Here is a 13,200-nt window from a genome sequence, read left to right on the forward strand (position 1 = left end):
CCATCAGAACAGGTGGATGCCAGTTTCTGGGCTGCAGAGACCCTCCCTTTCTATCAAGCCACTTCTCTGACCACGGGACATCCAAGTGCATAGATGCTCCCTGTTCCCTATAGGATTGTAGGGCAGGGTCCCTTTCTACTGCAATGTTAGCCATGAACATGTGGCCCATCTACACAGGGCCGAAACTGGGGGATAATGAGAGTTCAGGGGATTGAGGACACTCTGCTGCTTCTCTGCTGGTAAGCTTTCCTTTTATAATCTTTTTTTTTTTTTTTTTTTTAACCTTCCCTATGTGACACTAGGCATATATGCCCAGGACATCTCTGCCTGACACTTCCTCACCAGACTCACCTGCTGATACCCAGTGAGCCTGTGGCATCCAGCAATGATCTGTGGTTTTCAGGAAATGTCCCTTCTCTGCTAGATCATGTGCTATTTAGTTTTCGATTACTTATGCTTTTCTAGATCCTGACTGTGTCCCTCCAAGCAGAAACAGAGATACTGTGTTTCATTTTACATAACGCCCCTTCATTCTTCTATCACAGGACATCTAACATTGGTTTTAAAATCCAGCTGTGAGGTTTGCTCCCCTCTCACATCCCCAGACTGTGAAGCTTTTTGAAAGATGGGATACCTTGTCTTTTAGCTTTGTATTCCTGAAGCTTGCAAGAACCTCGCACAGGGTTGGTATTTAGTACAGATTTGTTAAATGAGCAAATTGTGACATGCATGAGAGCACTTTATGAACAGTAAATGCTATACCAGCCTTAGTTATGATGGCAATATCTTAACGAAGCCAGCAGAATAAGTCATAGTGGTTGGAACCAGAACTGTTAATATAGCAAAATCAGTTACCAATTTTAAAAACATCAGCTCCTTGACACGTCCTCCAGAGTGCATAGTGTTTAGTTAGCTTTCATACTTGGCCTAACACACTGCAAAGATTAAAGGTCTTTTTCCCTTTTCTTCACAGACATTCACGTTGGGGGCTTGTTCCGCACAATCCACACATTACGCTTCACATTCGCGTCTCTCGACTACGAGATAGCTGTTACAGGACGTGGTGTGGTGCTTGGCTGTCGACAGAATTAAACAAATATTTTTTAGAGGGGAAAATACTTTTTTATGTGCAAAAACAACTGAATTTCGGTCACCAAATCATTTCCTCCAGCTCAACACCAGCCACCAGAATAAAGACAGGTCATTCCTCACGTTGATTGATCTGAGGCTCAGAGCTCTGTCTCCCTTTCCTAGTGGGAGAGTTTGAACATGGCTGGGTTCTCTGACTCAGATGCATTGCTTTTATAGTAGCTTTTTGCCCTAAGGGGGCTTTCTGTAAATTTGAGCTTAGGTATGTACTATTAGAGGCCTAAAGAAGGCTAAGTGGTAGCTACTCTATTTTTCAAAAGAGTATTAATAGCTAAACGTAAAGTTAAAAACTGACTTTGCCATGAGTGTTTCCAGTGATTTTTATGATAAAACAAATTAACCTATTTGTAAGGTAAATTTTGAAATGGAGTTAAGATAATTAAAAAGAGACATTACTTACATTTCTTCTCGATTGCGGTAGCTAATATTGTGGGCCAAATGGAACCCAGTAAAACATGATTTGCTTTCAACTTTAATCAAAACTAAGAATAATTACTCATAGCAATTTTTCTGATTTTAGGGAAGAAAGTTTTCTGGTTTATTATGCTTTTTCTTCTCTTTAGTTCTCAAATTACTTTATGAATGCTAAATAGCTGAATAAGTAAAAAGAAACTGACTACTGTCATAAAGTCATTTTTTTCCATTTTAAATTTATGATCTGTCAAAACCCCAAGAAGGCTGAAAACTTTTGGCTTAACTTTTTTCTTTTTTCTCGACAGTAGATGGCAATATCTGTTCACCTGTAGCACGAAGTCCCCTCACATGAAGAACTGCAGACTTAGATTTTTTTTTCTCCTACTCTGTGAAGTGAAATCAGCCTATTTAAAATTATAAACTGAAGACAGAAACAGTTTGCATGTTTGTACAATATTACTTTTTACATGTTGGTTGAAGGAGTACAAAAGTATGTGAGTACTTTTGTACTGTGAAAACTATGCCTTCTTTCACTCCAGGGTAGACAGGCGAGCAGCTCCAGAGAAGGCTGCTGAATGCGGTGAACAAAGAGAACCTGTGGGTGGATGGTCTGTGGCAGGAGCAAGAGAGGTTAAGCTAGCAGGTTTTAGTTTGGTCTGTTAAAGTTTATGCTCAGATCTTGTTATATACCCATAGAGATTTTTTGCTTATATTTTTAAAAATCCTGAAGTGTGCTTTTTGCCTAGAAATGTGTAAGCTTTTCACATTTTTTATATCAAGAAATAAAGCAAGAAATAAATAAAACAATGCCGATTTTGTACCCAAGGCTCACATTTACTCTTTCCTTCTCAAAGGAAATCGTGGGGGAAGGGTGAAGACTAGGCTTTGGGAGAGGTTTCTCTTAGATCTGATCCTCTTGTTGATCCCCTCAACCCGAGCAGTTACACTTTATAAAGTGCATTTCTCGTGTTGGTAAGTAATGGCACCACAGTTTCAAAAATTTCAAAAATCACAGGTGAAGGCCTAAGCAAAATAGCTGCTCTACAGGTTAAACAGCTTTACTTTTGTGATACAACAATAAATGAACTTTTTAAAAAAGGCATAATATATAGTCTTATCCTCCACATCTAACATCATCTATTCCTTTGAAAGCCTAATTATTATAATATTGTGCAGTATGATGAGGGAACATTGGCATATCCCCTATAACTCTCTAGCTTTTATTTTTCCATAAGGAGTGTTATCCTTCATTGGCATATACCTTTAATATGTAACATTTGTTACTAAGTTGATTGTTCATTGGCTATAACCTTTTGGTTTTGTATTTCAAAACAAGTCATTTATTTGTCAAAATCATCCCATTGACATTTTGCTCTTTGTAGGACTGTGGATGGGAAGACAGTTCTTTGCAGACAAATCTGCTAGGAGGTAGGACAAGAGTCTACCACTGCATTCCTGAACATCAAACTGGAAATAAAATGCAATGAAAAAGAAAAAGTGGGTCACATATGCTGGTATCAAATAGGTTTAGTTTCCATGACATCATGCTGATTAAGACTTCAAAGGTTTTTATGACACACATTAATATTGGGCTACTTTTCATTAAAAAATGGCTGTTTCCTTGTTCCTATAGCTGAGTACCAGTCTCTCAGAATCTGACTATAATCCTTTTGAATTCCTTTATTTTTGATTATTATTTTTCATTTTTAGACAGAGTCTCACGTTGTTGCCCAGGCTGGAGTGCAGTGGCGTGATCTCGGCTCACTGCCACTTTTGCCTCCTGGGTTTAAATGATTCTCCTGTCTCAGCCTCCCGAGTAGCTGGGATTACAGGTATGTGCCACCGCACCGGGCTATGTTTTGTATTTTTAGTGGAGACGGAGTTTCACCATGCTGGCCAGGCTGGTCTCAAACTCCTGGCCTCAGACGATCCACCTGCCTCGGCCTCCCAAAGTGCTGGGATTGTAGGTGAGAGCCACTACACCCGGACAAATTTCTGTTTTTTAAAGGATAAAAGTGATTCACTTTAAGTAGTTAGATTTTTTTCTTTCATAACACTCCTTCTTGCACACTGAAGTAGTTAGATTTTTAAAAATAAATGTTTTGGCCGGGTGTGGTGGCTCACGCCTGTAATCCCAGCACTTTGGGAGGCCGAGGTGGGTGGATCACCTGAGGTCAGGAATTCAAGACCAGCCTGGCCAACATGGCGAAATCCCATCTCTGCTAAAAATACAAAAATTAGCCAGGTGTTGTGGTGCATGCCTGTAATCCCAGCTCCTCGGGAGGCTGAAGCAGGAGAATTGCTGGAACCCATGAGGTGGAGGTTGCAGGGAGCCAAGATTGTGCCACTGCACTCCAGCCTGGGTAACAGAGTGAGACTCTTCTCAAAAAAAAAAAAAAAAAGTTTTGAGGAGTCAAGGAGGAATGAGCTATAAGCTATTTCCAGGTCAGTCTGTGTTGGTGGCTGTTTATTTCAGTAGAAAATTCCTCAGGATTCCGAAGATTTACATTGATACTTGAATTTCTATTAGAGAACAAATCCCATGACAGTTTGTCTGTGTGACTCTCATTATTTAAGAATGCTACAGCATGTAAGGTTTACTGAATGCAGGTACTGCATAAATAATGTAACCACATTCCATGAAGTTTTGATGGGTTTATGGTCAAATGAAGGGAATTATTTTGGCTATTTCTTGGTGGATGTTTTCCATAAAGTGAGCTTGTGTTTCTCTCATTATTTCGTGTGTGGTGATGGTTTTCGCAGTGGAAGCTTACCTATTTTTAGGATCACTGGACACCTGGCCAGCTTTCCTATTTATAACAAGTCTTTCTTTAGGCAAAGAACCAAATTTCATCATTTCTTTTATCATATTAATGTGCCTGTAAATGAATGCATTGTGGAACTACTATTCTTAAGAATATAGTGAATATGTATATCTATGTATTTTTCATCACAGGAAACAGCTTGAATTTCTTGATAACACATGGAACTCTCATTTATCTTGTTTCACAACAGCCTTTTGCTGTTTACCTGGTTTTATGGCCTCTACTATGTACAAAGACCCAAGTGTGAACCTAAGAACAGGCCTTATGATTGTAAGCTCCCTTGACATCAGAATACATTAAAGGTTTAATTTGATATCAGGCATCTGTAGGCACCTTTGAATAAACAGAGCATGATGGTTGTGAGTGTGAACTGGTAAATCTTGGTAATTTCTCTTCGTTTCTATTCACTCTTATCTTAAATTCTCCAAGGTGGGACATTTATCTGCATGTTTCCAAGGTGTTTAATTAATACATAAGAAGAATTAAGGCTAATATGATCATTTCATGTCTTAATTTAACTCTTTTAAACAGACTGCTGGGAGGGAAAAGTACCATTTTCATTAAAAAATTTCCTGGTATTTTTTCATTGTATTTGTCATGTTACAGATTGAATATCTCTAAGTAATTTATCACAAGCAATCTGGTATTTGATCACTTACCCACATAACATATACCCAAATTTAAATTTAGGTGAATAATATTTAAAATGCTAATTTGTAATCTCTTCGGGGCTTGTTCAAGCCACAGGTGCCCCCTCTATTATATATGTGTGTGTGTGTGTGTGTGTATATATATAGAGAGAGTGTATATATATATATATAGAGAGAGAGAGAGAGAGAGAGATTTAGTTTGTTGCTCAGGCTAAAGTTGCAATGGCACAATCTCAGCTCACTGCAATCTCTGCCTCCTGGGTTCAAGCGATTCTCCTGCTTCAAGAGAGGTGCTGACATGCTGGACTAATTTTTGTATTTTTAATAGAGATGGGGTTTTGCCATGTTGGTCAGGCTGGTTTGAATTCTTGACCTGAAGTGATCCATCCGCCAAAGTGCTGGGATTACAGGTGTGAGCCACCATGCCCGGTCTCTATTCATAATAACTATCTTCTGTTAAGGTGTCTCCATTTGATGTCCCTTATGTGTCATCCCTCCCAGCTTTCTCCTCTAACCCCTTTTGTCAGTCCTGGGTGCTAGACCCTCTGTGTCCTTCTTTCAGCTTTTCCGTAGCTGTTAGAGAGCTAGGAAGAAAGAGAGTTAGTGGAACCAACAGGCAGCTGGGTCACTTCATCCTTTGAGATTTAATTAGACGGACTTAGCCCTTTATCCTAAATGTGGTGGGAAAGGAGGCATCCCTTCCCCTCCCTGCACATTTCACCCTTACCCCAGAACTCTTGGGAGAGCTTGTGCTCTGGACTTAGACCATTGGATTCTATCTTTGTTTCTGCAAGTCTCCTCCGCTGTGCAGTTAGCCCACTCTGTATCTTCTGCCCGTTTCTGCATGTTCCTTCTTCCTGGACATTATCCAAATCCCTTCACTGCCCAAAGTCCAGACAATTCAGGGCTATGTGTAGAGTCTTACCCTAGGTTTGGGGTCATAAAGCTGCACTAATATAATAAATAAAATTATTTAATAATAATTTAATAATTTTATTTATTTTATAATACTTTTATTTATTATATTTGTGCAGCTTCATGACCCCACTTAAAATAAAATTTGAGATATTTTTGTCCTCAAAAGTTGTTGGCCATCCCTCCTACTGGGGAGTTGCAGTCTTCTCTGGCCTGGGAGGAGAGCCTAGAGTCTCCTTTCTTCTGCTTCCAAGTCTGCTTGTCTTCCCTGACTGACTCCTGCTCCCAGCCCTGAAATCCTTATTCTTTTCTTTTTTGAGAGGGAGTCTCACTCTGTCGCCCAGGCTGGAGTGCAGTGGTGTGATCTTGGCTCACTGCAATCTCCGCCTCCAGGGTTCAAGCTATTCTCCTGCCTCATCCTCCCAAGTAGCTGGGAAGTCAGGCCCCCGCCACCACACCTGGCTAATTTTTGTATTTTTAGTAGAGATGGGATTTCACCACGTTGGCCAGGCTGGTCTTGAACTCCTGACCTCAGGTGATCCACCCACCTTGGCCCTTGTTCTTTTCTTATGCAGAACAGTTTGCCCCCTTTGTGTTATTCCTGCCTTATTCTAGCTGTTCCCCAAGGACTCTTTCTTTCCATATCAGTCCTGGCACATAAGAATTCTGTTTGTCACAAAACAGAGACTGTTCTCTAAGATGAATTCTGCCACTAGCTGTTAAACTAGCATTTGTTTAGTGTGCCATGCTAAATATTACTAGTTAATGGGTTAATCTCCTTCTAAAATATATGCATGTTCACAGGGGTTTGCCTGAGGAATAAACTGAATTTTTAATTAGAGCTTCTAGACTGCTCCTGGGCCCCTTTGGTGAGATACGTCTTACTAGGAAAGCCTTTTCAACTTCCACAAATTGTTCCACATAGGTCACTGATTTTTCCATTTTTCTACCTATTTTGTGTTCTTATTCTTTTTCCTCTGCAAGCATGTACATCTACATGAATGTAAAGAGAAACATTGAAAGAAAAGAAGGTTCAAAATGAAAGTTGCCCTCTTTCATTGAGTTAAAACAAATGCCTGTGCTAAAGCATTCATATGTGTTATTTAAACAACACCATGAGGAATCTATTGTGTGATAGGAAATAGTCCCCTATGAAGTAGCTCACCCAAGGTCACATTTATAGTGGATTTAGTCTGTATGAGTTTACTCCTAAGTCCTGTGCCCTTCACCACTAGAGTAAAGTGGCAGCCACCAACTTTTCTCTGTAGAACAGTTCATTACATTTCTTCAATGGCAGAAATCCCTTGATTTCATGTACTACTTTTTTTTTTTTTAAAGTCAGTAAATACAGCATTGCTTAAATACACATAATTTCTTGAATTGTGAACAAGAATCAGTCGGTTGTGGGATATACTGGTTGTGTGACAAGGTTAAGCCGATGATAAGGTATTGAGATAATTCAATATTGTCTAAAAAGTAACCTCAGGGGCTGGGCATGGTGGCTTACACTTATAATCCCAGCACTAGGCCGGGCGCGGTGGCTCAAGCCTGTAATCCCAGCACTTTGGGAGGCCGAGACGGGCGGATCACGAGGTCAGGAAATCGAGACCATCCTGGCTAACACGGTGAAACCCCGTCTCTACTAAAAAATACAAAAAATTAGCCGGGCGAGGTGACGGGCGCCTGTAGTCCTAGCTACTCGGGAGGCTGAGGCAGGAGAATGGTGTGAACCCGGGAGGCGGAGCTTGCAGTGAGCTGAGATCCGGCCACTGCACTCCAGCCTGGGCGACAGAGCGAGACTCCGTCTCAAAAAAAAAAAAAAAAAAAAAAAAAAATCCCAGCACTTTTGGAGGCTGAAGTGGGTGGATGGCTTGAGCTCAGGAGTTCAAGACCAGCCTGGGCAACATGGCAAAGCCCTGTCTCTATAAAAAATATTTTTTTAAAAATTAGCTGGGCTGTGGTGCATACCTGTAGTCCTAGCTGAGGTGGGAGGATGGCTTGAGCCAGGAGGCAGAGGTTGCAGTGAGTCGAGATCACACCACTGCACCCCAACTAGGGTGACAGAGCCAGATCCTGGCTCAAAAAAAAAAAAAAAAAGTAATCACAGTTCCTTTATAAATATGTATTAAGCATGTATATAAAATATAAAACCTATTTCCCTATTTTTTATTTTTTCCAACTTTAAAAAATTTTTGTGGGTGCATAGTAGGTGTATATATTTATGGGTTACATGAGATGTCCTGATACAGAGATGCAATGTGAAATAAGCAAGTCATGGGGAATGGGGTATCCATCCCCTCAAGCATTTGTCCTTTGAGTTACAAAAATCTAACTACACTTTTTATTTTAAAGTATACAATTAAGTTATTATTGACTATAGTCACTCTATTGTGCTATTAAATAGTAGGCCTTTTTTTTTTCTTAATTTTTCTCTTTTCACTCTCTCAGCAGAATCAAAATAGTAGGTCTTATCCATTCTTTCTTTTATTGTACCCGTTAACCATCCCTACCTCCCCCTGCCCCTGCTACCTTCCCACTACCGTTCTCAGTGTCTGGTAACTATCCTTCTACTTATGTCCATGAGTTCAATTATTTTGATTTTTAGATACCACAAATAAGTGAGAACATGTGATATTTGTCTTTCTGTGCCTGGCTTATTTCACTTAGCATAATGATCTCCGGTTCCATCCATGTTGTTACAAATAACTGGATCTCATTCTTTTTTATGGCTAAATAGTACTCCTTTGTATATATGTACCACATCTTCTTTATCCATTGATTTGCCGATAGACACTTAGGTTGCTTTCAAATCTTAGCTGCTGTAAACAGTGCTGCAATAAACATGGCAGTGCAGATATCTCTTCTATATACTGATTTCCCTTCTTTTGGGTATGTATCTAGCAGTGGGATTCCTGGACCATATGATAGCTCACTTTTTAGTTTTTTGAGGAATGTCCAAACTGTTCTCCATAGGGATTGTACTAATTTATATTCTTACCAACAGTGTACAAGCATGTCCTTTCCTGCACATCCTCCCCAGCATTTGTTATTGCCTGTCTTTTGGAGAAAAACCATTTTAACTGGAGCGAGATGGTATCTCATTGTAGTTTTGATTTGCATTTCTCTGAGGATCAATGATGTTGAGCACCTATTCATATGCCTGTTTGCCATTTGTATGTCTTCTTTTGAGAAATGTCTATTCCAATCTTTTGCCCAGTTTTTAGATCAGATTATTAAATATTTTTTATTAATCTCTTATCAGATGGGTAGTTTGCAAATATTTTCTCCCATTCTGTGGGTTGTCTCTTCATTTTGTTGATTGTTTCCTTTTCTGTGCTTTTTACCTTGAATTGATCCTATTTGTCCATTTTTGCTTTGGTTGCTTGTGCTTGTGGGGCATTGCTCAAGAGATTTTTGCTCAGACCATTGTCCTGGAGATTTTCTCCAATATTTCCTTGTAATAGTTTCATAGTTTGCAGTTTGAGATTTAAGATTTAAATCTTTAATCCATTTTGATTTGATTTTTGTATATGGCAAGAGATAGGAGTCTATTGCATTCTTCTGTGTATGGATATCCAGTATTTCCAGCACCACTTATTAAAGAGACTGTCTTTTTGTCAGTGTATGTTCTTGGCACCTTTGCTGAAAATGGGTTTACTGCAGATGTATGGCTTCATTTTTGGGTTCTCTATTCTGTTCCATTGGCCTATGTGTCTGTTTTTATGCCGGAACCATGCTGTTTTGGTTATTATAGCTTTGTAGGATAATTTGAAGTCAGGCAATATGATTCCTCCAGTTTTGTTCTTTTTACTTAGGGTAGCTTTGACTATTGTGGGTCTTTTGTGATTGCATATAAATTTTTGGATTATTTTTCTATTTCTGTGAAGAATGTCATTGGTATTTTGCTAGGAATTGCATTGAATCTGTAGGTTGTTTTGGGTAGCATGGACATTTTAACAATACTGATTCTTCCAATCTATGAATATGGAAGATTTTCCATTTTTTGGTGTCCTCTTCAATTTCTTTCATCAGTGTTTTGTAGTTGTCATTGTAGAGATTGTTCACGTCTTTGGTTAATTCCTAGATATTTAATTTTATGTGTGGCTATTGTAAATGGGATTACTTTTAAAAATATCCTTTTCACATTGTTCACTATTGGCATATAGGTTTTGTATGTGATTTCTACCCTGCAACTTTATTGAATTTATTTATCAGTTCTAATACTTTTATTTATTTATTTATTTTAATTATACTTTAAGTTCTAGGGTACTTGTGCACACCATGCAGATTTGTTACATATGTTTACATGTGCCATATTGGTGTGCTGTACCCATTAACTTGTCATTTACATTAGGTATATCTCCTAATGCTATTCCTCCCCCACCCCCCAAACCCATGACAGGCTCTGGTATGTGATGTTCCCTACCATGTGTCCAAGTATTCTCATTGTTCAATTCACACCTATGAATGAGAACATGTGGTGTTTGGTTTTCTATCCTTGCGATAGTTTGCTCAGAATGATGGTTTCCAACGTCATCCATGTCCCTACAAAGGGCATGAACTCATCCTTTTTTATGGGCTGCATAGTGTTCCATGGTGTATATGTGCCACATTTTCTTAATCCAGTCTATTATTGGTGGACATTTGGGTTGGTTCCAAGCCCTTGCTATTGTGAATAGTGCTGCAATAAACATATGTGTGCATATGTCTTTATAGTAGCATGATTTATAATCCTTTGGGTATATACCCAGTAATGGGATTGCTGGGTCAAATGATATTTCTAGTTCTAGATCCTTGAGGAATTGTCACACTGTCTTCCACAATGGTTGAACTAGTTTACACTCCCACCAACAGTGTAAACGTGTTCCTATTTCTCCACAGCCTCTCCAGCACATGTTGTTTCCTGAGTTTTTAATGATCACCATTCTAACTGGTGGGAGATGGTATCTCATTTTGGTTTTGATTTGCATTTCTCTGATGACCAGTGATGATGAGCATTTTTTCAAGTGTCTGTTGGCTGCATAAATGTCTTCTTTTGAGAAGTGTCTGTTCATATCCTTTGCCCACTTTTTGATGGGGTTGATTTTTTCTTGTAAATTTGTTTAAGTTCTTTGTAGGTTCTGGATATTAGCCCTTTGTCAGATGGGTAGATTGCAAAAATTTTCTCCCATTCTGTAGGTTGCCTGTTCACTTTGTTGGTAGTTTCTTTTGCTGTGCATAAGTTCCTTAGTTTAATTAGATCCCATTTGTCAATTTTGTCTTTTGTTGCCATTGTTTTTGGTGTTTTAGTTATGAAGTCCTTGCCCATGCCTATGTCCCGAATGGTATTGCCTAGGTTTTCTTCTAGGATTTTTATGGTTTTAAGTCTAATATTTAAGTCTTTAATCCATCTTGAATTAATTTTTGTATAAGATATAAGGAAGGGATCCAGTTTCAGCTTTCTACTTATGGCTAGCCAGTTTTCCCACCACCATTTATTAAATAGGGAATCCTTTCCCCATTTCTTGTTTTTGTCAGGTTTGTCAAAGATCAGATGGTTGTAGATGTGTGGTGTTATTTCTGAGACCTCTGTTCTGTTCCATTGGTCTATATCTCTGTTTTGGTACCAGTACCATGCGTTTTGGTTACTGTAGCATTATAGTATAGTTTGAAGTCAGGTAGTGTGATGCCTCCAGCTTTTTTCTTTTTGCTTAGGATTGTCTTGGCAATGAGGGCTCTTTTTTGGTTTCATATGAACTTTGAAGTAGTTTTTTCCAATTCTGTCATTGGTAGCTTGATGGAGATGGCATTGAATCTATAAATTACCTTGGGCAGTATGGCCATTTCCGCAATATTGATTCTTCCTATCCATGAGCATGGAATGTTCTTCCAGTTTGTGTTCCCTTTTATTTCGTTGAGCAGTGCTTTGTATTTCTCCTTGAAGAGGTCCTTCACATCCCTTGTAAGTTGGATTACTAGGTATTTTATTCTCTTTATAGCAATTGTGAATGGGAGTTCACTCATGATTTGGCTCCCTGTTTGTGTGTTGTTGGTGTATAGGAATGCTTGTGATTTTTGCACATTGATTTTTGTATCCTGAGACTTTGCTGAAGTTGCTTATCAGCTTAAGGAGATTTTGGTCTGAGATGATGCGGTTTTCTAAATATACAATCATGTGATCTGCAAACAGGGACAATTTGACTTCCTCTTTTCCTAATTGCATACCCTTTATTTCTTTCTCTTGCCTGATTACCCTGGTCAGAACTTCCAACATTATGTTGAATAGGAATGGTGAGAGAGGGCATCCCTGTCTTGTGCCAGTTTTCAAAGGGAATGCTTCCAGTTTTTGCCCAGTCAGTATGATATTGGCTGCGGGTTTGTTATAAATAGCTCTTAATATTTTGAGATACGTTCATCAATACCTAGTTTATTGAGGGTTTTTAGCATGAAGGGCTGTTGAATTTTGTCAAAGGCCTTTTCTGCATCTGTTGAGATAATCATGTGGTTTTTGTCTTTGGTTCTGTTATGTGATGGATTACATTTATTGATTTGCGTATGTTGAACCAGCCTTGCATCCCAGGGATGAAGCCAGCTTGATCGTGGTGGATAAGCTTTTTGATATGTTGCTGGATTCGGTTTGTTAGTGTTTTATTGAGGGTATTTGCATCGATGTTCATCAGGGATATTGGTCTAAAATTCTCTTTTTTTGTTGTGTCTCTGCCAGGCTTTGGTGTCAGGATGATGTTGGCCTCATAAAATGAGTTATGGAGGATTCCCTCTCTTTCTGTTGATTGGAATAGTTTCAGAAGGAATGGTACCAGCTCCTGTTTGTACCTCTGGTAGAATTTGGCTGTGAATCCATCTGGTCCTGGACTTTTTTTTGGTTGGTAGGCTATTAATTATTGCCTCAATTTCAAAGCCTGCTATTAGTGTATTCAGGGATTCAACTTCTTCCTGGTTTAGTCTTGGGAGGGTGTATGTGTCCAGGAATTTATCCATTTCTTCTAGATTTTCTAGTTTATTTACATAGAGGTGTTTATAGTGTTCTCTGATGGTAGTTTGTATTTCTGTGGGACCGGTGGTGACATCCACTTTATCATTTTTTATTGCGTCTATTTGATTCTTCTCTCTTTTCTTCTTTATTAGTCTTCCTAACGGTCTATCAATTTTGTTGATCTTTTCAAAAAAGCCACTCCTGGATTCATTGATTTTTTGAAAGGTTTTTTTGTGTGTCTGTCACCTTCAGTTCTTCTCTGATCTTAGTTATT

This window comes from Papio anubis, chromosome 2 (assembly GCF_008728515.1).
Source record: "Papio anubis isolate 15944 chromosome 2, Panubis1.0, whole genome shotgun sequence".
NCBI lineage: Eukaryota > Metazoa > Chordata > Mammalia > Primates > Cercopithecidae > Papio > Papio anubis.